This window comes from Amblyomma americanum, chromosome 3 (genome assembly GCF_052857255.1).
Source record: "Amblyomma americanum isolate KBUSLIRL-KWMA chromosome 3, ASM5285725v1, whole genome shotgun sequence".
Lineage (NCBI taxonomy): Eukaryota > Metazoa > Arthropoda > Arachnida > Ixodida > Ixodidae > Amblyomma > Amblyomma americanum.
Window position 1 is genome coordinate 174,364,702 of NC_135499.1, and position 24,231 is coordinate 174,388,932.

The window sequence follows — 24,231 nt, forward strand, 5'->3', positions numbered from 1 at the left end:
AAAGCTTTCATTTCTGTGCTAGTCACCCTGATGTTTCGCTCAAAGGGTTATAAATGCAGACAAAAAAAAATTGCCAAGTGTTTACGCTTTCTTCACTAACGCGCTAAACTCAGTGAAAGCTGTCGCTCTGCTGCTGTCTGTCGTTTGATAATGTCCAAGGCCTACAGTAAAGTCTAAGGCCTGGACTTTTTAACAGCGTGGGACACCGCGGTAATCGCAACAAGCGCATGCTCACTTGCCTGACTATGGTCACAATATAACACGCAATCTGATGTCGACGGTCTGCGCGGTGAAACCTCAAGGGGACGCTCCATATAACAGCTCTTGCTGTAAAAGAAACGGACCCAATGCATAATGGCACCGTCACCAGGCGTACCGCGGCACAGTTTGCAATCGGTGACGGGTGAGCTGCCACAGCCTTCAGTGTTGAAAAGCACCCCGCTTAATATTGGGCGTCCCGCTCTAACCTGCTGCCTATCTGACCCGCCGAGGGCTAACTACAATGTCAGCCTTTGCAAATAGCTTGAGTCCTACAGTGTTCAGCGCATGGTTAATCGACAATTGAACGGAATGAACTACACAAAAGGCGTACTGTGACTAATATAAAATGCTGCCAGCGCATGTTCCTTAAATGCGCCTCCATCGGAAAGCTGTTTTGGGGATCGAAAACGCGCTATAATAAAAGAATACAGGCACCTCGCGCCATCGATTTCTGGGCTTTCTGAGTCGGTGAACTCTGCGCCGAAACATGATATATGACTGGCGTCGGGACTCCGGGCTTGGCTTCGCTTCTCGTCTCCTTCAGTCTCTTTTTTTTTTCAGTTTGTTAGCGCTGCATCCAGATAGAAAAAGTTATATAAAGGTGGCCTTGCCGCACTGGTTATTTTCTCTGCGTTGCATGACGATAATTCCGACAAGTATTGACGATGTCTTAAAAGGTCAAGCCATTTTTTGATGTTTTCGGCAGGCAGCCTACATGCGTCTACATTGAACGAGGCATCTTTGGAATGTTACCATACACGGAGGTGTCCATTATGGTCCTTCAAGAGCAGAACTTTAACCAAGAAGCGTGCAGTGCTTTTACCAACCACAACAAAATTAAAAAGGACACTCATCTTGTGAGTCTGGAGCGGGGCCCGCGAGAGATGCTCGACAGATTAATGGTGAACGATGACGGATGACCTGCGCATCTCTATAAGAGGAGCAAGCTTTAGTAGTATAAATAGGAAGCCCTTTCCTGCTAGCTTCTAGATCAGTTAGCAAGTCCTGTAAGTTAATCCTATTAAACAAGCGTGGACTACCTCGACATCTTAATACGTTGTGGCCATCAAGGCGAAACCTTTTTTTTTTGTCTGCCACCCGTAATAAAACAAGCGAGTAATGTAACTCAACGCATTTAATACACGCTTCTTGATGATTACTTGCCTTATTACGCTATCCCGGCCCGTTCTGACGAGGCTTGAAGAACATGCTGTTCCGATCGGCCTGCACTCTATCGCCGAGTTCGAAAAGATCCGACCGTGCCTGCAGTGTCCGGCCCAAAACGGAGTGTGTATAGGCAGCGCTCTTTATAAACCGCGCCCTCTCCCATCGCGTCGTTTGCCTTTCTGAGGAAGTTTCGGCTTGCAAGCGAAAACAAAGGCGGCGCTAATGCGCCGACGCAGCGCTCAGCAGACCATTAGGCTTAGCGCCGGTCGTACGTGTGTCGTTTGGAGACAAGAAAACAGCAGCAAGAGAGAGGGAAAATGGCGGAGGCAAGGAGGCGTAGATAAAGCGAACGACATGCCGTGAACGGCGGCGAAATGGCGCGTACCAGGGGGCGCACGCGTCGGCCAGCGGAGGAATGGAGATGTGTAGCGAGCAGACGAGTCGCTTCAAGCGCGTCGCCTCCTCAGAAGCAGACGCGACGATGTATTTGACGGGTTCCTGCAGCAATTCCCATACACTTTTGATTAACCATGCGACATTTGCGAAGAAGGTAGCGCGAAGCACTGCTTAGTTGGGCTGGCATGATTCACGAGGTGAACCACAGTATTGTCGGCGTTCTATTGAATCCGTAATGTTTTCATGCCGCCCTGTTATACGACAGCCTTACAAAGGTCAGGCAGGTATGTTGCACACATTGTGTGACGTGATAGTATCCCATCCTTCCTTTATGGCAAAAAAATTCTAATCTCCGGCCACGACGCATCACTACACTTCGAAGCGTGTTGGAGGTCTTTTGGAAATGACATGAGCTGTCGTGTTGGGTCGTGTTTTATCTCTCCAAATTTCCGAAATACCCATGTTTTAGGATATGCCTTCAACGGAAGCTGAACAGCTTTCAACAATGGGCGAGCTTCAAAGGTTGGAATTTACGAAGTTTGTAGGTAAAACATGCCATTTCTTTTGTACTAGCGCTTTAAACGATAACGCCATGCCCATTAAAGCGGCGACAGCGCTCAGGTTTCTGCTCACAACAAAATGTCGGCTTAAAAGAACGGGCGAAAATAGGCGCTCGGTAGACGGAAGCAAAGACCATCAAATACAAAGTCTGCGTTTCCTTACTTGCCATCAGAGACATCTCAGGGCGCCCGCGTAACAAGCGGAATTCTGCTTGCTTCATACTGCACTTCATTGATCTTATCCATTGAAACTCAACGAATTTTCAAAAGGCACTTCAGCTTCCCGGAGGCTGCGTGCAGTTATTAATTGGCTATGTCATGGCTGGCGGGCCTAGGTGGTGTCATGCTTCGCCAGAAAGCCTACGGACGTCATGAATAGGCACCGCTTTGTCACGGTCTCCCAGATACCTCATCTAGGTTCGAAGTGCTTTTCACAGCTGACACTCGCCTGCACAGGCCTATCACACTAGAACAACAACAAAAAAAGTCACACGATGCGCATTCCTGCAACATGAGGCAACTTGAGGCCAGTAACTCTGGAAGCAGCTTCAAACTTTTTTCGTGCAGGGGTCATAGAATTAAACCACTTGCATGCCCAACAATTCTGGACGAAAGCATTTTTGAACGCGAAAGAATTTATGGGCTCAATTTTTCTCTTACTTTGTATGATTTCAGTTAAGAATCAAAGTATCCGCAGATATCCCGTCGGCAGGCTTGAATTTTTTTTTGCTATTAACGTTTTTTCTATTGTCAAAAGTGTTCCGCATTGGTTTCCTATGACAGTCTTAACTGCTAGATTCGAGTGATGGAAACGCAAAAAAAGAGAAAAATTTGCTACTTATCGGAAGAATGAACCATTGCCTTCAATATTTCTTACAGTTACCCAATATTCAAAATTTTTTATCAAGAACGTTCCTAGTTGGAATTTTCCTAGTTATCTTCTTCCATGCAGCTAGTATTCCTTAGAAAAGCTTTCATTTGGCAGCTTTAAGAGAAATACCAATTCAGGGCTATTACTGCTCTATGAACGAAAAGGAAAAATCTCTTGATGTTGTTATTCGACCAGCACGGCTACCATCAAGGTGCCGCGCTCGCCATAACAAGCGTTAAAGGCGTAAATACGTACAATACAGAAACGTCTTCAGTGGCTTCAACCACCCTGCCATTCTCGCCTCAAAAAGCGCGGGAAGCGCGCGCTTGTTTACGCACAAGTGTCTTCTTCGCTATGTTTCACGCTGAAAATTTTCGGCTGAACCGGTAATCTGCACAGCAGCTGGCCCCCAAAGCATAAAGCCTTTAAACGCCACTATTGTTTCAGTGTGTTTTTGAGGGCGTTGGACGAGAAACGGCCGGACACACACGCGCATATCTATGAACTTAGCCACAGGGACGTTTCATTCCGAGGCATTAAGGGCGAAACGAAGACGGATAGAACAAAAAAAAAAAAGGCTTAGGGGTCTCGATCGGATTTCTCGTCATCCGATGAACCAAGCGCCTGGCTATTATATATATATATATATATATATATATATATATATATATATATATATATATATATATATATATGGTTTATGGGGGTTTAACGTCCCAAAGCGACTCAGGCTATGAGAGACACCCAGAAATTTCGACCACCTGGGGTGCTTTAACGTGCACTGACATCGCACAGTACAGGGGCATTCGACCGCCGCTGCCGGGATCGAACCCGCGTCTTCCGGGCCGGCAGCCGAGCGCCGTAACCACACAGCCACCGCGGCGGCTATATATATGTATGTATATATATATATATATATATATATATATATATATATATATATATATATATATATATATATATGTGTGTGTGTGTGTGTGTGTGTGTGTGTGTGTGTGTGTGTGTGTGTGTGTGTGTGTGTGTTCCTTATTGTGTTTGTCAAACGAGCCCCTCATTTCCTTTACCTTGTCTGCTAATATATATATATATATATATATATATATATATATATATATATATATATATATATATATATATATATATATATATATATATATATATATATATATATATATATACTGTCTTCGTAGACTTGATTTTCTTTTCCCTTCTTGTTGGGTCTCTTTTCCTGGGCGCACCAACTCTAGAGTTTCTCGCTCATCGAAGCGTCGTGGCTGCTCCCACACGTTCCCCTTCTTCTCTCTAACGCAGTTCCTTGTAGGCGTCGGGTTCAATGAACTCCTACTCGGAGCTACGTCATGGCTGCGCTGGGCGGCGGAACGAAGAACACCCACGCGGCGGCGCCTCGACGAGGCCTCTAATATTTCCGCGATGCCGCGGCGGACGAAGGAACGGAGGAATCGCCTCGGAACCTTACGGCGCCCGGCTGTGTGCAACGTGGAAGCCCTAACTGTACACATCCCCGGTCGATTCTCGCGCGGACGGATGTGACGCACCTGTGGGTGTTCTCTTCTATGGTTACTACGTAAGCTGAGCGTGTTAGCTGTGGCCATGTCGGCCAAGCTTCGGCCGCATAGCCGCTTTCACTGCCAGGGCTGTCATCTATGACCTCAAGAACAATCTGGCTTGCAAAGACTCCAGTTTAAAGTTCACCGCTAACGTTCGCGGCGTTATTGTTTCTGGGCTCATATTGTCGCTCCAGACTCGAGTAATTAGAAAACGCGTTGAAAATTTCTGTCAAGGAACGCGTGAGGTTGTTCGCATCCGCTAGTTTACAGAGCTGAAAGGACTTGGTAATGTTCCCAGCGATGATAAAGATAACGAGAGAGGGATCGCTGTGAGTCAGACAGACAGGTTTTCTTCCCGGGGATAGATTTGCTGATAACGTTGCAACTTGGCAGCGCACGCGCAGAGCCCCTAATGGGAAACGAGCTGAAGTTTGCGGTGCCGATTGCAGCGCCATAACACACTGCTTAGCGAGAAGAGCGAGCAGTTTTGAGTAGTACTCGTAGTACTTTTCCGCGCCACCTTCAGGCGCTTATTGGCGTGAGCCTCCGCGCTCTGTCGAAGGCGCACGTGCCGTGCGTCAGCTATCTGGGCTACGCCGAGAGAAGCTAGGCAATGAATGCTGCCAGCCAAACGCGGGTATCTAATCGCGCAGAATGTGTTCTCGCGTTTGCAGCCGCCCAAGCGGCTGACAAAAGCAGTTTTGAGTCACCGAATGGAACAATTGCAGTGCCACCTTGGCAGCGCAGGTTCTCCATACACCGTATAGTTAGCAGTACGCTATCTCATATACGACTGACCTTCACGCGTAGGCTGGAACCACTTACGCTGCGCCTCGAGGGTCATGTTTGCGCGTACTCTCAACACGCACTGGGAGCAGCCGTGTCGTGCCCTCTGACAGCTCTGAAGTGTTTGCCGTTGGCTGTCAAAGCCGACGCAACCCCTTGAACCCTGCGTCCCTTGAACTGTTTGCCGTTTGGCTTTCACGTGTGTTATCCTTAGTTCGCCGTCTTATTTCTTCTTTCGTATTTGCATGATCTGGTTCTCTTCCCCCCGTGCATGTTAGCCAAGCGGAAGTCTCTTCCAGTTAAGCCCCCCATTTCTTTTCTCTCTCACTATGTCGCTGTCGGCACTTGTCACCATTCTGTTTGCTTATCCCCTTCTCGCGTTTCTTTTTTTCTTTCGACCTCCTCTTTGTATTCTTTTCCTTGTCTAAGTAGTCTTCTTTTAGTATTGTTCCTTGCACCCTGTTCATCCACACTGTAGAAGTTCTCCCGCTTTTCGTTTATTCATTCATGGTTCTTTATCTGCGCACCAGCTTTCAACAGTGATGGCGCGAAAACGACAGCGAAGCGCTTGGACGTACGGGCAAACGGATTAAAGCAAAGATGACAGCACAAGTTGCAGGAACGGCTTGGACCCGCGGCCCCTGTGCGCCCGGTCACGTAGGAAACGCTGCCGCTCCTTTCAACGCCTGCGCTTCGGGGCTAGCCCTTTTGCCGGGAAATTGAATCAGCCGCTCCGCGTAGAAGTGCAATCGCATCGACCTCAGCAGGGATGTCAGCGCCGCCTAGCGAACTTCCGAGATGGGCAGGACGGTGCCGGCCTCCCATGTTGTGACACTAACATGGATATTCTTATAGCGTTCATCATCAGATTTAGCGTAATCATCAGCAGTCGAGTAGACTTCACTGGAGGTGAAAGGCCTCCCGCAATGACCTTTCAAATTATTCCTTTCTGCCGCTGAGCAAACTGAGGCAACATTAATCTAGCATTGTTGGTAAGCTCATCATCACACTATCTGACGCCAGACCACGCTCGATTAGGTCTTCCTTGTTTATCTTCCGGTTATTTGTGCCTAGCAGACAAGGCAGCAACAACTAAAGAGTAGACATTTACACTGCGTAAAGATAGGTTTTATGAAAACAATAAAAATTTCAGGTATGGCTTCATGTTTTTTCCCCTATATTAACCCCGAAAACAACCAAAGCATGTCGACCATTGGATGAAAGTCTTTCTGAGTTATCCCTAGTTAGTCCGTTTCCAAATAAATAAATAGTTATTTACTGATTAACAATAACACATCCCGCCTCATAACCCACAGCCTTGCTCTAGCTGCTTCGCTGCACGACTCTATCTAACCTATTGCTTGTTACCCGCATCAAGTGCCGTTCATCAGCCCGTTAAGGTTATCTTTGATGGAGCTTGCATTTTCATGCGGCTCTGGTTGGAGCAGAGGCCAATGCTAGCGGCCGATTCCACCGAAATAATCAAAGAAACCATGGACTAACTACGCCACCTGGAAGCGAAGCCCGCATCGAACTCCAAATAAAACTTATTCTCTGTCTCTCTCCTCCTCCGTCAGCGGTAGTTTTTTTTTAATTAAATATCTCGAACCAAATCGACAATATAAAACTTCAAGCCTACGACTAGCCCAACGTTAAAAGAGCAGAACCGGCACTTCCAGCATTTCAAGGCACAGGAACGGCACTGTGAACCCAAAACTCTTAAAACTCAGCTTGTGTGCACTAAAAACGACGTAAAGAAAAGAATCCAGACAAGAATAAAGTATAACAAAGAATATACTATAATGCAATAAAGAATAAAATCGGAAAACAACTGCGCAATAGCGGGAAATACGGAAACCAGTTCGCCAGACGCCTTGTTCATTCAGCAGTCATGGGATGAGTGATCCTACTCGAAACAAAAAAAGCACGAGGCAGCCGGTTTTCTTATCGCAGAGCTGGCACGGTCTGCTTGCAGCTGCAAAGCCGCGCTCATGTCTCGACGAGGTGGCCGAGAGGTTAAGGCGATGGACTGCTAATCCATTGGGCTCTGCCCGCGTGGGTTCGAATCCCATCCTCGTCGGCATTTTTTTTTTTACTCGCATGTTGTTTTGGCATAGAAGCGCCATTCGGTGTCAGCTGTGGGCAACGCACTCAATCCGTACGAGGTAAGCAACAAGTTTGTATACTGTAAACTTACGCTCCTAACAAAAAGTGAGTAAGCTGTCGACTGCCACACTCCCTCCTATACCGAGGGTGAGCGCTAGAGGACAGCTTGCCCTATTTTTTAAACTCCCATATAGGTGTATTAGTGTTTAGATTGTTAACTCGTGTGGTTTCAAGTGCTATCTTAGTATCCCGTTTTTGGAGAAATTTTCGCATACAGAGAACTGCAGTACATAGCTAACACAGAGATGTCACATATGAACAGTGTTATGGAGTGGCACACAATACACCTGCATACTGAGTACAGAGTCACGCGTAGTTTCGTAACATGATGTTTTCAGAGCGCTCACGTGCAAAAAACGCATTTCCCCTTGAATGTCATGTCCGTACAATGAAAGGTTAAAGGTAGGAAGAGGCAGCGCATGGTTCTCGGGATGGTCCCTTGAAACCTTCAGGTTGTTACTGCAGTACGAAATGATGAGACACCAAGGAACTCACTGTTAGCCTAACAAAGCCAACCCGCGACTCCAGCTGCTTACTATAATCTGGAGAGCTGCGCATTCATTACGCTCTCATGCTTCACGGTGCTTAATGTTTGATCAATAGTGTACATCCTTTTTGCACAAACTTAGGAGTCGTGCCAGACTTGACGCTTTTCATTTGCTCTGTCTCCACTATACTTAAGGACGCCACGAAATAACCGCCTTTTTTATGTTTTTACCTAGGCGCACCAAAGCGACAGTAACATGTTTTCGTTCTGAATATGCACTTATGCTGGGCGCAGCAGGTTGTAACATAATTGACCAGCAAAAAAAAAAAAAAAAACTCTGCTGCGGTTACAAGTAATCAATGAGATGTGAAGCACGAAAAGCGCATGCGCGTGCAAACTGAAAGCAAGCAAACAAGAAGCTGAGCCAGCACTCAGAAGCATGCAGTAATAACACACGCGCACTAATGATGAAAGACAGAAAAAAAAAGAGGAAGAAATCATGGGAAGTCAAAAATCAGATCAGGATGACATGCAGTTAAACTGGACGTAAGCCTCGAGGAAATAATATCCGCTTCCTGGTTTCTGCCATCTTCTCTTTCTTTATACTCTTGGGCCGGCGACGTAGCGGACGTTGACCGAGCGGTTATTCCCGCAGTTTATGCGGGTGGGGGAGGAGACGAGGAAGAAAAATGTAGTAAATGTGCCGAGTCCACAGCGCTCGCATCTCCGTACGCGAGACCACACGACGACAAAAGTACAAAACATGGAGATGGGCAAATGCAGATGTTGCGACAGCGCGGCGAGCACTTAGTCGCGACGCAGTGATGTTCGAATTCGCCAGCCGCGCATATAATGATGGCAGATAGAATACACTGCAACACTTAGCGTGTTTAATGCCGCTCGTCAAAAAATCTACATCGCTTCATGGTACTATTGTTAGCATGCAGTGATTATAAGCGATCTTTACATTACTGCTCTTCTTAACTTACGAAATATTTTTGTGTGAACACCTTAAATGTCCATACCCTAATTCCATGACCACTCTTTTGCATGTCTTTCCCTACTGTTTGAGTTTACTGTTTTCTTCGCCTATGGCTTCTTTCCCTCATTGTCTGCCCCTTACACTGAGTAACAAGCGCGTGTTAAACACCCTGGCAAAACCCAACGCATTTTCACCCAAGAGATGTGACTCCCTTTCTCTTTCATTCGAGACTACTTCCAACTACTTCTAAACTACTTCGCACCACTGACAGGGGGCACAGTTCGGTGATCCTTTTTAGTTTAGTTCCGCCCACTTTTTGACGTCGCTGCATATTGTGCTTGCTAAAGTGGCACAGTACATAAATCTCGCCCCTTCTCTATGTGCCATCCAGATCGAAAACTGTACAACAAAAACGGGTGTGTGGGGTTGTTACGATCTTATTTTCTCAGAACTATATCAAAATAAGCATTTGCATACCTTGAACATTTCTCCCTATAAAACCAAATGGACGGCATCGCACTGCGATCTGCGGGATAAATAACTCGGGAAGATACTAAACAAACTTCACTGAAACCGCCCAGTGGCGGTTCCCGCCGACGTGAGGGCTCTACCACGAGTTCATTTTCTGTACGCCGCATTGAAAATAAAGGCATATAGAAGATATTCCTAAAAGCTCCTGATTCCATGACGAGATCGAACCTGAGCGCACGACAGCGAATAAGAAAGCAATAAAAGAAAAATGAAAGACAAACAAAAAATAACTGCATCCATCCCCGTAGCCAAACATCAAAATAGCTGAGCCCTTTTCCGCCTTTCAAGCCCAGCGCGCACAGCGACGGTGGCGTGAACGGCATGTCGCTGCGTGTCTCCGCATAACTGCGCAGAGCGAGCGAGCACAGCATAAGAAACCTGACGCGAAACGTTCCAACAAGCGAGTCAAGAGAAGAAATCGCTCTCTCGGAGGCGGGAGCAAGAACCCACGTAAGCCTGCAGAGTCAAAGACCTTCGAGACGACGGCGTCTTGGCACCACCCTGTTCCTCCCCATGCTTTTCCATTTTCTCCATCGCTCTATTGTGGCAACGCCGACAAGCCGCAGAGAGAGTGGCTTCATTCATCTCCGCATCACAAACGGCGCCCGTCTAGCCTTTCTTTCTCGCCCACAAGCTGCTCGTTCTATCATTCGTCGTTCCGCACGGCGGAGTCCGTCGGTTTGTCATTGTTTTTTTTTTTATTACGCTTGTGATTAGTGGCTTCGAGCTCCGGGGTGCTTTTATTGTGCTTCGTATAGAAGCAGGAGAGCGTGACGTTGGCTAATTGCGTTACTGCCGACCGCCGATGTATCTCCAGTCGCGCTATGTCGCAGCGATTATGGCACAGTAATTGGAATCCGCGCGTAGCGAAATGCAGCAAGCAATGAGCACTCCTAGACGCAAGCACTAGTTCGATATATTCGCACCCGCCTTTAACGAACCCCCGCCAAGCAACGAATCCGGATCGCAACAAGACATCATATATCTTCCCGAATTATGAACTAACTACGCATTCGAACCGCTATCTACGGCGAAATCTATACTAGAATAAGGAATTAAATTTAAAAACATCAGCAAAGAAAATGCTTTCAATTACCTACTATAAACTAAAGAAATTCATTGCTTTCGCGCGGAGAATTTGACGCTCAGTTCAAGTTTGCGAATATTTATTCGTTATTTAGCCGGTTGCCCATTCTATTCTCCAGGAATCAGTGCTGGCCTGACTGCACAGTCATTGATCACGTGCACTGGGCGAGAAAGGAGGATGACGTCAGTGAAGGTCACACAGTTAAAGCCAAGACAGTTCACGCCAGCGGGAAGTCTTTGAAGATGCAAATGCAGGAACTCATTTCACTTTATATAATGTATGATTTCCTTTAGTGTCGTTTTCAACATCAGATGCACCGACGTTCTCTTTTTTTCTTTTTAGGAAGTGCTGGGAAACAAAATCTACCTGTGGCTTAAAACTGCGCGCATGTGCGCTGAAGATTTTTAAGTTATTATGTTCAAGTATTGGCTCCTTCGACCGAAATAAATTTCCTCCCAGTTTAAGGACACATTGTCTTAGTGCAACAAGTGTTTATGCGCATAACAAATAAGAAAACCGCACGAAAGCTTAACTACTCTGCCTGTTTTTGAGGTTGTATGTTGCCTACATCGACGTTATAAATACGAAATTTGAGCTTCGTCGGAGTGGCAATATTAATTATACAACGTAATCTGTAAAAATAAATTTAGATCTATTGAGGCATGAACTCAAAGGGGCGCTCAGCAGCGTTAAGAAATTAACATATAAGTCATTCATTAGACCACAAATCGAAAATGCGCATAAGTCTGCGGCCCACACATAAAGGAAGGCATTTTAGAGCTGGAAAAAGTACGGAGTTGTGCATTGCATCTTTTTTACACTTCCGAAACACTAACTCTCCGTCTGCTCTAATGGTAGCCGATCAAATACCATATAAGACGAGAAATTCCTCGACTGATGTTTCTTCCCTCACCGATTCATTACGAACTTGCAATCCCTCTAAAGCTTTATGACGTGCGCCCATTCCCTCAGGGAATTACACCTTGGCACCTACTTTCCAAGGACAAACCAATAAAAATATTAATATTTCCCTCGAACCATCACGCACTGAAACTGTTTATCTGAAGAGTTGTTTATAAAATGAAAATTTTGAAAACGTCTTCGCCAACATTTTATTTATTTATTTATTTATTTATTTATTTATTTATTTATTTATTTCAGATACTGTCAATCCCATTGGGATTGACATCGCATTGATGTTTCTGCTATTTTGCATGATCTGCTGTTTTATATTCTTACTACCCACTGTCTCTTACTGATTTGTATTCTAATTGAATCTATTTTATGGCGATATGAAAATTGTTTGTTTATAGCCTACTGCCCACCCTGCTTGGACTGCATGGTATCTGCGGTATCGTGTAAATAAAAAAAAATTACACACATTCAGATGGTCTCCTGCGATTAATTGCGTCAGCAGAATGTGCTTTCAAGGTGACGATTTTCCATTGAATGATTTTTTACCTTAGGCGCATCCCGTTGCCTGAAAGTTGCGCCAATTAATTTCGCTTTACTATGGCTGGCTTTTATGGAGCGCTAATAATTTTTTTGTGCTTTCATAATTGTTGCATGATACACATTTCGCCTTGGCGCGCAGCAGAGGATCAGCCGATGACGCGTGCTCTCTTTCAGCACCGCCTGCCCTCTTCTCGCACTACTCGCCTCTTTTTTCTCAGCTCGTGCTCGGCTCACTGGGAGGCTTCACTCGGCGGCCACGCAGAGACACACGCCGGCATTTTCGCCTAATGACACTCGCATTGCTTACGCAGCAAGATAAGGAGTAAAACGCGTCGTGTTCGAAGCTGTCATCAGTATCTGCTCGAATGGCAAAGTTTCCTTTCTAAAGCATGCCTTTCACATTCCGAGGCATCTAACAAGCTATGTTCCAGAGCCGCCTAAAAGCATAATAAATCGCAGCTATAATCCCATCTTACCAAGATTTTCGCTCTGCAGCCTGTTTACGTGCTTAGGCATAAAACCGCTGGGAATCGCCTCCAACGTACACGAATGCGCAGTCAACAGCCAAATTAAATCGGCACACACTGCATGAATGGAGCTGATGTCGGCCTGCCCTCCCGGCTTCGCGAGTCAATTGCGCTGCTCTGAAGTCACTGGAGCATTTAGGAGAGGCGAGAATCGCCTTCATTAATCATTAACGCTAATCTAGCACAGATCTTCTCGTGAAGAGAGAAGAGAACTTGAGGCGGCCCCTGGAAGACAATCGAAGAAAGGAGACGGTCCCCAAGAGGGAAAGCAAAAAAAACAAAACAACGAAAGTCCCATTGAACGCGCACGTCTCAGCTGATCGAAGGTTGTGAGAAAGGCGCACTGCTCCGAACGATGCCTCATCTTGCTGCCCTGGGCTCTGAGGCTTTCTTCCCATCTCATACGCGGCAATTCTGCACAAAAGCATTTTTGAACGGGAAAAAGTTTGTGAGTGCAATTTTTCCGTATACTGCGAAATTTTGCTACAACAACCAATATATTCGCAGATCTTTTGCGATTAACGTTTTTGGTATCGTCAAAAGCGTCTCACATTGGTTTTCTATGGCCGTCTTAACTGCTCTATGCGAGCGATGGAAACACTGTAACCGAAAGACTTTGCTACATGTATATCAGTACCTTTCAGTTTTTCAATATTCAAAAATTTTGCCCAAAAATGTTGGAAAAGGGTACCGACCATCCGGCAAGCGGCCTTCGACTTTCAGAAACCAGTCGCCTGCAGACGCCCAAGCAAGAAGACCGACCTTCTAGTCCTCTCTGAGCAGATCTCTTGGTTTTACAGATAGCGAATTAAATCAGTTATCTAACTTTAACCGGATAGTTTTAGTGACCCGAAAAACGACCTACACACCTTCGCGCAAACAACGCATTCTACAACGAGCAAATCTGTAGGGAAGACCAAATACACAGGCTCCCGCGGCAGTTCCGCTCCTATGTCTTTCACTTACAGTGTCGAAGGGTCTGGACGGTTTGGCTGGACACGTCGGTGTCCTCGTGCTTGTGACTGCCCTGACAGAGTTAAATTCCTGTTGTTGTTGCTATTGCTGTCCAGGCATCAAAACAGCGCATACTTACACTGGGGCATATCAGAAAACAATTGGCAAGTGTATATATGTTGGCAAATAGAATTAAACCACTGTTTCGGCTCACAGCAACCAATTATTTCCCGTATCCTTTTCGGTGAACCCTCACATCTTTTGGGCAAATTCAACTTAGTTCCACTTTGTAACCTCCTTCTCCTCTCTCGTAACCGCTTCTTCTCAGAATCTGAAGCCAGAGCTGCGCAACATTTAGAGCCCCATCATTTCCCGTTGGGCGAGCCCAGCGCAGCAAGAAGAAAACAAACGCGGCGACGCACGGCCGCTGCTGCTCTTTTTTCTGAGGACAATGGGAGAACCTTGAACGGCTCAGTGGCGCCGACAAGTTAGGCCCCAATCGGACGACGAAGGGCGAAAGCGGATTACGAGTTTCCCGCCTCGCTACGCGTTGAGCAAGCCGCGACCGTCTCGTCGTGCTTAGCACGTCGCTGCAGCTTACATACGCGACAGGCGTTGCACCGAGTCGTAGTCGAGAGAGGGGGCACCGTGTCCGGTCGGACGAGTACGAGCCCCGCGCGGCGTAAAACTTGGGATTTGTTCCGTACGCTGTGCTGCGTCGACAGTTTAGCGCTGACACGATAATTCTCTGTAATATGCGTTCCGTAATTTGCTCTTCTTGGCAGCAAGAAATCTAACGATATAATGTTGTCACTGTTTAATAGTTTGTAAACGAAGCATTGCGAAAAGTGGCATAAAGTAAGGAGATATTACGGTTTAAATCCGTAAATTTACGGTTATATTTACGGTTTGGGGATGTGCTGTCTCTTTTCCAAGCCCAGAGAGACGGGATTTGAATGCGCAGGCTCCTTTGCCAAGCCATGTTCCCTAGCAAGCCGAGCAGCAGGCCGGGTCATAGCTTGCACCCATTTTGAGAAAACCGGTGGGTAACCGGCCGGCAGTGGGATTCGAACCCACCCACCTCCCGAAGCCGAGGCGGGTGCTCTACCACGAGGCCACAGCTGCGGTATTGCGGAGAGGCCAGAACGAAGTTTGCGAGAGACAGGAGGATCTGGATTCATACAAGAGCAATTCCTGGAGGGACAGTTAAGCGGAGGGAGAGAGGAAAAGAGGGAAAGCCCCCTACCCTCCACCGTCCTAAAATAAGCTGTCTCGCTAGATGAGATGGGAGACATATAAGGAGAAAGCTGCATATGAGTGTGGTGTCTGTGTGTTTGCGAAAAAAGAAATAAATGCGAACTGTGAATCCCAAGCGGCCATGTATCGTACCAGTCGCGCATGCGCACGTCGTGTGGGCCCTTTGCCTAGCACAATATCCGTACCACGTGACTATTATCACGCCGTCTACTGTAGGCTATATGTATCGACGAGCCATCCCGAATAAAGCGCTGTTATTCTTGCTGCTTCCACACTGTGTTCGTTATTGGACGCCGGTACAAGTCTGCTACAAGAAGATGCGGTCAAAAAGGTCTGCGCAGTGGTCTAAATAAACTCGTCGCAAAAAAAAAAGAATAAAAAGAACAGAACATACATTTGATCTCAACTTGCGTCACGTTTCGGGCACAGCACAAACCCAGCAAAGGTCTAGCGTTACCTTTTGGGCGGCGGGATGCACCAAGACGTGCATGCTTCCGGGTGTTCCCCAGTTAGAACGACTCGCAGGATCGCACACGGTTACTTAATAGCACATGATTTATTAACGAAGGCGCAGCGGAAACCAGACACACTATCCTTCCTTTACTTCTTGTTATTCTCACCCCTGCGTTTGGCAACCGCGCAATAGCGACCGCAGGAGATGAGGAAACAAAGCAAAAATAAAGCCACTGCACGTTTTCATTTTCTTGTCGCGCCGTGAATCTTCCTTAGCCCTCCCCCGCGGCGTTGCATTCGTGCCATAAACAAGAGCAGCCCTCGCGCAATATCCTGGCCTTGAGCGCTGTAACAGATAGGAGGACCAGGCGCTCAGACAAAGGAAGGCGACCGTGGATTGCGCTGTTGCGCATACTGTCGCACTGTCCTTAATGAAGGAGTAACGAGAGTGCAGATATGAGCCAATGTGCTCATCTAGACCCCGAAAGATTGGGATAGTATTGGGCCGTAACTCAGAGCCAAAGAGAAACGCTAACCAGTGGACCAGAACAGCTAGAAACCAGCTCATCTACAGAAGAGGAGAAAAGCGTCTTCGTAAATTCTTCGGACAGCTGTGCGTTTTGCACGCGTTCCAGAACACTCTCCGAACGTACAGTGTACGCATACGCCCACTACATTACACGAATACCGTGCAGCGGGTCGTAAACGCGTCAATAACGCGTGCAACGTGTGACATTTCGTGGAAGCGAGATGCGAAGATCGCGGAGGTTCGCGTTCAAAAAGCTGCCCGCTCGTGGGTTGGTCGATGACTGGTTGGCCGATGACTGTATATCGTGAATGGCAGGCGCAGAATGCCAGCCAACAACACAGGGCCCGTAAAAACCGAATAATTTCTGTGAAATCGGGCCTGTGGTTCGGTGTAATGATTACCAGCTTTGTAGCTTCCATCACGCTACATGTATTAACTGAAATAGACTGTATGGACAAGCACGCGTGCATAACGCGCCGGTGATGTAGTATGGCAGTGCGTCACCGACACCCACACGCGTCCCACGTATATGTGAGAATGGAGCGGCACCCACGTTGCGCGCTCTCGAGAACATCCGACTGCGCGCTGCTAACACTCACTGCACCGGAGCCTGGCAGACAGAGCAGGGGTGAGAGGGGGGGTAATCGTTTGCTGCCTCCTTCGCCCACCACCATCGGAACCAAAGGCAGGGAAAACGCTAGGACGGTTCTCAGGCCTGCTATGCCCTTTTCTGTACTGCACTAATGAACCAATTCTGTCTTAGTGCATTTGTGCAGTCCGGTGTCATTTTGTCTTTACTTAATTTATTTAACGTTCTTTTTTCATATTCATTAAGAAGCAAATTTGTATTGTAAGCGTTTGCGCCGCGAAGCCACTGCGAAGCATAACGAGACCACACTGGTCATTATTCCACTGGATTCCACTGGCAATCCAGGCGAAGCCGCTTTGAGTGAGCAACAACATCCCCGGACCACAACAACAAACGGAACCACAGCATCACATTCAGTAGAAGGGCACTACTCAGCGTCTACTGCAAAGCGAGCGTTTGCTCCAGGAGAAACAATATCGACAGTGCCCATCTACACGACACCGGAAGACACCGGGCTAGGGTTGCAGCACTTCCGTCCCTGTCTTTCAGTGTTTGTAGGTTACACCTTTTCATCGATACGATCCTCGCCTCAGTCTTTCGCGGGACAGAATGCACTGAAGAAGGACGCCGTTGAGGGAGGAGGTTCCGGCCGTCGATCGTGCACGGGCAAGGGTGGTAAAAGAGAAGAGAGGGTAGTGAGGGGAAGGGTGAGATAACCGAGACAACCCGATTCGGCCCGCAAGTGTGCCATGGTCGACGCGCGTCGGCCATCGCTCATCGTCAATTGTGACCGCCGCGTGGATAGACGCGCCGCCCGCAGTAACGGGATTCCCGCACGAAGACGCGAGCCGAGGTCGTTCGTCACTGGCGCCTGCATCTGCGGGCTCCCGCGGGACGCCGAGGTGTCCGCGTACACAGCGGCGCCTGGCGCGTGCCAAGACCGGCGGCAGGGGTCCGCGGACAGGCCGCGTCGATAGGAGACGCCGAGCACGCGCTGAATCAGCTCTCTCGTCCCGCACGCGGTCCAGAGAGGGAGAGCGGGCATCGCTGTAGCTTTGACGCCCGGAAGAGGGCGAAACTGAGTACGAGGCTTTTTCTGCGTGAGACCTCAGCACGTCCTAAGTGCTGCTGAATCATATTAATACATGCATGAGTGGAGGAAGCACGTCCTTCATATCGGGAGTGGTGACAACTGTCACCGTAGATTATCGATTCCTAACGCGATTTCCTCAAATCCGGTGGGCTAATTACATTGACTCCTCAGCAAACTAGCATCTCCCTCCTCAGTCCCCACTCACTCCTGCGAATAGCCATGAATAAATGCTTTCCACCACCACCCCAAGCTGCACAGGTAGTTGTCCCAGTATCGCAAAGGGCTGGTATCAAACTGGTCTTTACGGAGGCAAAACGCTATGGCGCCCGTGTGCTGTGCGATGTCAGTGCACGTTAAAGATCCCCAGGTGGTCGAAATTATTCCGGAGCCCTCCACTACGGCACCTCTTTCTTCCTTTCTTCTTTCACTCCCTCCTTTACGCCTTCCCTTACGGTGTGGTTCAGGTGTCCGCCGATATATGAGACAGATACCGCGCCATTTTCTTTCCCCCAAAACCAATTAATATTATTATTATTACGGGAACAGCATTTTACAATATACTGAAAATATTGGTCCGATTGCATGCGCTGCTTGGGACCGTATACCAGTTTTCTACTAGCCCCTTGTTTCCGCTTTTCGAAAGTCGAGCATGCCCTATCCCTTGTGGTGGCTTCGTCGACTTGAGGCTAGAAGACCCGGAGAACAACATGTGATGTTGTCTCTCCGTCTTGCAGGCGACAACAGCGGACTTCGTGCCCCAAATAGCTGAACCCCCTGGCCCCCTCCTTCCGCACCTGTTCCGACCCGAACAAAGCCTGCGTTTATGCGTGAATTCTACCAGCCCCTCCGCCGTGAGCCTGCACACTCACGCACATAAACACACACAGTGCAGCCGTAAAGGAAGGAGACACGTAATCACAATCCCGATCGGCGCAGGACCGGTTCTGATTCTACGCAGAGCAGTCGGCCGACGAAAGTTGCCAGGCTTCCGCTGCTCACCGGCGAGCGATCATCTTTCTTTCGGAGAGCTCTCCCTGCGACCTTTCAGCCATGATCCGCGCCGGCAGTGCACGAAATGGGACTTCACGATTTAAACTGTCAGCCGTATGGGGTACTGGAAATTCTAGGGAGTAGTATGTGTTGGAACACACGAGTGTCGACATACCATGCCCAGGCCAGTGCACATTGATGCCAGAATCGCGGTGTTCCAATAACTTGGAACGCCAATCGTATCATATTGTGCTCTTAATTTTAAATATTCAAGGCGATAATAAAAAGGTAAATAAAGGCTTTCACAGTTCTACAATTATATGTAATCAATAAACTAATATTAATCAGAAAAGTATACAATTGTCATAACAATGTATCATCATCATATTGGCATTATTACTATCATTACGTGTCTGATTTGTTTCACTTCCTGAAAATCCCTTGATTAGTTTTTCTCTGCACATAGTCTCGATACAGTGACGGGCTATGTAGTTTTGTTATTTTTTTTTTGTTGCATTTCTTATCCGCCTGCACCACCACTGGCGGACGAGTTGTTCATGGGTGATTCATTGATTGATTGATCGATCAATTGATTGATTGATTGGCTGACTGACTGATTGATTGATTGATTGATACAGCAGTGGATCTCGAAAGAAAACGAAAAAGGGGAGGAGAAAGTTACGAATCAGACAACAGAACCAGTAGCCGTCTCCTCCTCAGTCGGCGCATGACTGGCCCAGAGCATGAAGCCATGAAAGAGGTGTGTGAGAAAGAAGCACGGGCACAAGGTGCTATGCACGCGTAACGTGCGGGAGGCCGCCAACATAGTAGTCGTGCGCACGTTGGAAAATGAAGCGCATTAGGAGGCAATAATCGTTACCCGTCCCTTTCCGTTGCACGTCTAGGGAAAGAAAAAATAACGAGGGCAGCGCATAAAGTCTCCTCGCTGCCACGCAGATGGCAGCTCGACATTCCAGTGTTGGTTTAAAATAAAACGTCACTCGCGTGGACGATATAGGTCAGGGACGATATAGGACATAGCATAAGGCTCCGGAATTCTCAAATGCGCGGTCATTACGGGCAGTTTGAAGGCTCGAAAGAAGAGTCATTGTGGGCCTGCCCACGTTGCATCCAACGTCGGCTATCAATGCCTGGCAGCGTCATAAGAGCGGCTTTTCCTCGACCGAATTTTGAGCCCACAACGCAGCGGACGAGTAATGGGCGGAGAATAAGATGTATGCTGCAGATCGCTCACAATATGTGCGATGTTCGTGCCCGGTAAAGAACCCCAGGTGGTCAAAAATTAATCCGGAGCTCTCCACTACCGCACCGCTTCAAACTTCCTTCTTTTACCCCTTCCCTTGTATACCCATGAGTTGCCAAACCATTCATAACTATTCACATTTGCATTTCATTATCTTCACCAGCCCGACTATGCCCAATGCAGGGCAAAACCCTCTCTCATGCCTCTCCGATTAACCCTGTTTTTTTTTTTTTTTGCAATCTGCGGCCACCAAACCCCCGCAAACCTCTTAATCTCATCCATCCCTCTAACTTTCTGCCGCCCCCTGCTACGCTTGCCTTCTCTTGGAATCCACTCCGTTACGCTTAAGGACCAGCGGTTGTCTTGCCTTTGCATTACACACTCTTCCCAAGCCCATTTCTTCCTATTGATTTCGACTAGGATGTCATTAACCTGCCTTTGTTCCCTCCCCCACTCTGTCCGCTGCCGGTCTCTTGACGTTACACCTATCATTTTCCTTTCCATGGCTCGCTGCGTTGTCCTTAACTTAAGCTGAACTAATTTCGTTAGCCTCCACGTTTACGCCCCATAGGCGATACAGCTGTTGTATACTTCCCCTTGAGGGATATTGGTAAACTGCCATTCATTAAACGTTGCCAGGTTCAGTTTTCAATGGCGGCCTGTCCGAAGCCAGAGATTCTTAGCGCCCTCAGCTACGTCACAAGAGTGACCGTTGCCTTGGTCAGTTGCACTAGTAAATATTGCACGTTTCCGTGGCATACGTATAATGACACTGGAATTCGGTAGATATCACGAGGCGTGGTTAATGTTAGACCCAGTATTAGCACTGCGAACTCGCGCTCCGAAGATGATACAGCATGCCCCTGATAAAATGAGATAGCCAAGCATTTCCTGACCGGAATGACGTCCCTTCGATACTAAAGGACGCTTTCATTGCTGAAAAATTGGGAGTTAGAATTGTAATAATTTTTTCAATCTGGTTCCAACTCATCACGGTAGTGCTGACATCGAATTTCGACGTTAGTGCTCGCCTTCGAGTTAAAGTATGAGTGCCCTTAGTGATAGCTTTGCGTCGTTTAATTTATTACGTTTCGTTTCCTTTTTTTTTCCGTAGCCCTCCACTACGGCACCTATTCTTCCTTTCTTCTTTCACTCCCTCCTTTATCCCTTCCCTTACGGCGCGGTTCAGGTGTCCAAAGATATATGAGACAGATACTGCGCCATTTCCTTTCCCCAAAAAAGCAATTATTATTATTATTATTATTATTATTATTATTATTATTATTATTATTATTATTATTATTATTATTATTATTATTATTATTATTATTATTCCTTTTTTTCTTCTTCTAGCCATAAAACTACGCGTGCGCAAGTAATACAAAATGTACCTCACTGATCAGGCATGTAATCCCTGTTTTCTTTTTATTCAAGAAAAAAAAAACCTCATCTGACGTCACTGCAGTGCGTTTGTGGCGCCACCTGTTTGCCATTTTTCGTTCTTCGTTTTTCATACTAGAAGCTGTATTTTCTGTTAAAGTAGCCGCTTTATCGTTAGAGAGCGCTCAACCTATCAATCTAGGCTCTCTTCCACTTGTCACCCGTAGCACTTTAAATCCCATAAGACCGCGACTCAGGACGGTTCGATCGAGGGCGACTCTATCATAGTCAATAGTGCCTTGATGAGGCGCCCCACTATGATATCAGAACCGCGCTCTCTTTTCAACTGACGTCACTTTTACGCGAGTAGCAAGTGAAGGGAAACAAAGAGGGACAAGAGTGACGAATGAACGCTGCAACAGAACAACGTAGACGAAGAAAACGACACGGGGTAAGTCAAGACAAGGACCCAAGGATGCAGTGTATACCTCCTGATAGATAGAAAAGGGGACTTCAGTATTCTGCGAATGGTCAAGGTGTGAAAGGAGAAATGACCAAATGGAGCGCGGAAATAGGAACCCCTTGGAAGTTCCAACGAATAATTTTTCGCGACGAAAGAAAGCAGTGCACGCAGGACAGAGAGAAAGTGAAAGAAAGAAACGACGCGAAGCATTTGATTATAAAGTGAAATAGCAAGCAGACTGACACCTCCAAGCTTCCACAGAAGAATAAGAATGCGTTAGTACTACTATTACGAGCGTTATGGAAGGAATTAATGTTCTGTAGACGTTAAAAGTAATGGGATAGAGAGCCGAAAACAGAGGAATCCAAGTCAAGGACAGTCTTGCCTGCGTTTAGAGCAAAAATAAAAGAACGACGCGTACCAACAAGGACCTCGGAGGAAAGAAAAACAAATACTCTAGGAAGTGGCACACATGATAACAGAAGGGGCGCTACAGCACCACACAACAGCGAGGGTGTTTAATCGAGAGGTCATAGTGCACCCACTTAGTGCTTAGGGGGAAAAAATGAGGGAGAGATGGCTGCGACCTTTGGAGAGCGAGAAACGAGCGTCGTGGCGTGGACGGCGGAACGAACGCGCTCTCGATCGCCCACCCCGGTTCATTTACGCGGGTCGCGCGGCCGTGTCGGGTCACGGACGCCCCCTCCCCCCCTCCCTCACCCCCCGCTGCGAGCCCGTCAAGGCGACGCTGCGCAGAGTGCCGTGAAGAGACGCTCTCAGGGACGCGGGCAGAAGTGGGGGAGAAGACAAAAAAAAAAAAAAACAACGAGGTGCGTGGACGGCGCCGCAGCTAATCACGAGCCGAGCGAACCATGCTGCACCCCCTTCCTTCTTCTCTGCCCTCTGTAGAGCACGGAGCTTCTAAACACCACGCCGTTACCGCTGATGCCGCTATGCTCTCTTTGTTTCGAGACAGTGTACGCGAGGACATGTTCGTGCCCGAACATGGCGGCGACTATCGCGCACGTCGCACGAAGGAAGAGCACCTCTAGCTTTGTACAGCTACAGAGAGAGAGTGAAGAAGAAAACTTAATTAACCATACGCCGCAAGCCTGAGGCCGGGAAGAGGGAGAAAAATAATCAAAGGCAGAGACAACTTATCAAGTGCATGTGCAGACGGTGGGATGGCTTTGCGCCTTTCATGTTACTCTGGATGGTAATGGTGGTGATAAAGCAGAGAAACATACATTGCCACAAGTATGCGCGCCGCTATACTGGAGTCTCGTGTCTGCAGTCAGGTATAACGTGGAGCGCTGCACGTTAAAATAATTCACACTGCACTGGAACTAGCACTGACCAGCCCTAAGTGGATTCTTTACCAACACTGAAGAACGCTTGCATACCAATGATTATAAAAACAACATTATAAAGCCACAACGGACTTGGTCCTTCGTTGGGTTAGCTGCGTCTGTTGGGCTAAATATTTAATTTTGGACACTCATTCACTGAAAGCTGCGCTTTGTTGCAGCACGCAGTTAAGGATACTGCCCTTTGTCTCAAGAAAAATGCCTCAATTAGCTTTTCTCCACTTGCCTGCGTTGGAATCTGCGTATCCCAACCTTTGTCCTGTAGGCGTGGCAGCTTATTTCCACCAAGCGGAAATAACTCGCTTGCGGAGAAATGTAGTTTCAAGAAGGCGAAACCAGTGCATGCAAAGTGCATGTTTATGAGCAGCTAACAATGCTAACACTAAGGCTAGTTGTTTTTCTCAAAACATGCGCTACTCAGAAAATACAAGAGTACACCAAAGAAGGGCCCCTCCGCGGTGGCTCAGTGGTTAGGGCGCTCGACTACTGATCCGGAGTTCCCGGGTTCGAACCCGACCGCGGCGGCTGCGTTTTTATGGACGAAAAACGCTAAGGTGCCCGTGTGCTGTGCGATGTCAGTGCACGTTAAAGATCCCCAGGTGGTCTAAATTATTCCGGAGCCCTCCACTACGGCACCTCCTTCTTCCTTTCTTCTTTCACTCCCTTCCTTATCCCTTCCCTTACGGCGCGGTTCAGGTGTCCAACGATATATGAGACAGATACTGCGCCATTTCCTTTCCCCCAAAAAAACAATTATCATTATTACACCAAAAAAGGAAGGAAGGAAGGAAGGAAGGAAGGAAGGAAGGAAGGAAGGAAGGAAGGAAGGAAGGAAAGGAAGAAAGAAAGAGAGAAGGAAAGAAAGAAAGGAAGGAAGGAAGAAATAAGAAAGAGAACGAAAGAAGGAAGGAAGGAAGGAAGGAAGGAAGGAAGGAAGGAAGGAAGGAAGGAAGGAAGGAAGGAAGGAAGGAAGGAAGGAAAGAAAGATGGAAGGGGATGATACGGACGAACGGACGGATGAACGAACGAACGAACGAACGAACAAACG

The 24,231-nt window shown here is 47.4% G+C and overlaps 1 protein-coding gene and 1 non-coding gene across 5 annotated transcripts in view; one reads left to right on the top strand and one right to left on the bottom strand.

The window, feature by feature from the left end:
* Pka-C3 (Protein kinase, cAMP-dependent, catalytic subunit 3) overlaps window positions 1–24,231 on the bottom strand; it is a 136,515-nt gene that overhangs the window by 93,613 nt on the left and 18,671 nt on the right. The window lies entirely within an intron of this gene.
* TRNAS-GCU (transfer RNA serine (anticodon GCU)) lies at window positions 7,608–7,689 on the top strand. The gene has a single exon. It is a non-coding gene; the product is annotated as a tRNA-Ser (tRNA).